At 42.4% G+C, this 2,500-nt stretch overlaps 2 non-coding genes across 2 annotated transcripts in view; both read right to left on the reverse strand.

The window, feature by feature from the left end:
• Positions 1-302: 302 nt before the first annotated feature.
• Positions 303-457, reverse strand: LOC149092821 (5.8S ribosomal RNA). Its single transcript, XR_016200625.1, has one exon. It is a non-coding gene; the product is annotated as a 5.8S ribosomal RNA (ribosomal RNA).
• Positions 458-944: 487 nt separating this feature from the next.
• LOC149092822 (small subunit ribosomal RNA) overlaps positions 945-2,500 on the reverse strand; it is a 2,170-nt gene continuing 614 nt past the window's right edge. The window contains exon 1 of the ribosomal RNA XR_016200525.1: positions 945-2,500. This exon is cut by the window's right edge and continues 614 nt beyond it. This is a non-coding gene — a ribosomal RNA (small subunit ribosomal RNA).

A 2,500-nucleotide genomic window follows, 5' to 3' on the forward strand; every position in this document is an offset into this window, starting at 1 on the left:
AACAGGTTAGTTGATCACCATAGTTATCTGCAATACGACTTTAGCGTCGTCAGATAGGCGACTAACCTTAGAATCTCATGCTAGTATCTATTCATATATACTGCTTGCAGAGATGAAATATGCATTGTACACAAAATTTATCATGTGAAACAAGTAGATTTGAGATTCTCCTTACTAAATTGCAACGAATTGCAATTAAGAAAAGGAATAAAACATCAAGATTCATGCATATAAATATACAATCCTCTCAAAACAATGCATATATGGTAGTATGCAAGTGTTTTGTTGATTATTTTACATCTCAACTCTCAGACAGATGTGACCTCGGAAAAGACCCGAAAGCCGCAATGTGCGTTGGAAGCTCAAGTGCTCGGCGTGTCCTGCAATTCGCACCGATTATCGTAGCTAGCTACGTTCTTCATCGATTGGTAATTCGAGTGATCCACCGCTTGAAGATGTATCTTTGCCACCGTGGGACTTTTAATAAGTATCCTAAATCTGCATTGAGAGGGTTTGAAAACAATTGTATGCAGTTTATAAAAACCATAGTTGTCTTTACTTAGTTAGGCGAAGAAGTGTAAAACTTCCTTCTTTAAACCTTGCCGTCAGCATAAGCTGAAGACTTGATCAGGTACCAAGTATGTAGCAAGACAGGCTTTTCATTATAAACTACAATTGTTTTGCAAAAGAAATTATGGCTATCGTTAGATAACCCTCACTCTTTGTTGCATTGGATAATGAAAGATGGATGTATGAATGAACGAATGTAATGCAAATTAGAATCATGTTGCAATGGCTAAATGTTTGCAATAAACATTCACAATTGCGACTCTAATGCAAATACAATTCAATTGCATTCACCATATTAGCATCTACAATATCACTATGCAGAGTGTTTGATTGTTTGAAGGTTGTATTTCTCTTATAATAAGAGGGTAATACGTTAATGATCCTTCCGCAGGTTCACCTACGGAAACCTTGTTACGACTTTTACTTCCTCTAAATGATCAAGTTTGAACATCTTTCCAGCACAATCCGACCACTAGTTTCCCAATGGTCTGGATTGACCAGTCCGAAGTCCTCACTAAATCATTCAATCGGTAGTAGCGACGGGCGGTGTGTACAAAGGGCAGGGACGTAATCAACGCAAGCTAATGACTCACGCTTACTGGGAATTCCTCGTTCATGGGCAATAATTACAATGCCCAATCCCCATCACGAAATGGGTTCAAGCGGTTACCCACTCCTTTCGGAGCAGGAAACAGTATGCACGATGACCACTTCAGTGTAGCACGCGTGCGGCCCCGGACATCTAAGGGCATCACAGACCTGTTATTGCTCTGTTTCGTGCGGCTGCGAGCGCCGCTTGTCCCTCTAAGAAGTCCTTACAGTGCTACAGCATCCTTACCCTAGCCAATTCTGTAGGCTAATAGCAGCAGAGCCCTCAACAGCCGAAACCATCAAGAGATACTACCACCCACAGGTTGACTAAGGGGGAGTACTGCAGTGTAAACTGCAAGTCTATTTAGTAGGCTAGAGTCTCGTTCGTTATCGGAATTAACCAGACAAATCACTCCACCAACTAAGAACGGCCATGCACCACCACCCACTGAATCAAGAAAGAGCTCTCAATCTGTCAATCCTCTCAGTGTCCGGGCCGGGTGAGTTTTCCCGTGTTGAGTCAAATTAAGCCGCAAGCTCCACTCCTGGTGGTGCCCTTCCGTCAATTCCTTTAAGTTTCAGCTTTGCAACCATACTTCCCCCGGAACCCAAAAACTTTGGTTTCCCGGAAGCTTCCATTCGAGTCATGAAATTAGTTACTCAGAATGATCGCTGGTTGGCATCGTTTATGGTTAGAACTAGGGCGGTATCTGATCGCCTTCGAACCTCTAACTTTCGTTCTTGATTAATGAAAACATTCTTGGCAAATGCTTTCGCTGTAGTTTGTCTTGCGACGGTCCAAGAATTTCACCTCTAGCGCCGCAATACAAATGCCCCCGTCTGTCCCTCTTAATCATTACCTTGGATTCTTAAGACCAACAAAATAGAACCAAGGTCCTATTCCATTATTCCATGCAAGATCATTCAAGTTAAGGTAGTGGTACGCATCATATAGATGGTTGACCATACCGTTTTTAGGCACCTCTTTCGAGGTTTTGGACGCCTGCTTTGAGCACTCTGATTTTTTCAAGGTAAAAGTCTCGATCGCTTGAATCAACACTCGGTAAAGAGCATTGATAGCAAATATCGAGCAATTTTCTGTCTAAACACTATGAATGTAACCACCAGGAAAGAGGAATGAAGGTTCAAGCAAGCATCCGTAGACACAAGCAAGAAACCTAACATCACCATCTAACCCTTTAATCAGTGGACCCCATAGGTTCGACTGAAATCCAACTACGAGCTTTTTAACCGCAGCAACTTTAATATACGCTATTGGAGCTGGAATTACCGCGGCTGCTGGCACCAGACTTGCCCTCCAATAGATCCTCGTTAAAGG

The sequence above is a fragment of the Tetranychus urticae genome, unplaced genomic scaffold, assembly GCF_039701765.1.
Source record: "Tetranychus urticae isolate SD_2017Ah unplaced genomic scaffold, NJAU_TeUrti_SD_1.0 Scaffold_5, whole genome shotgun sequence".
Taxonomy (NCBI): domain Eukaryota; kingdom Metazoa; phylum Arthropoda; class Arachnida; order Trombidiformes; family Tetranychidae; genus Tetranychus; species Tetranychus urticae.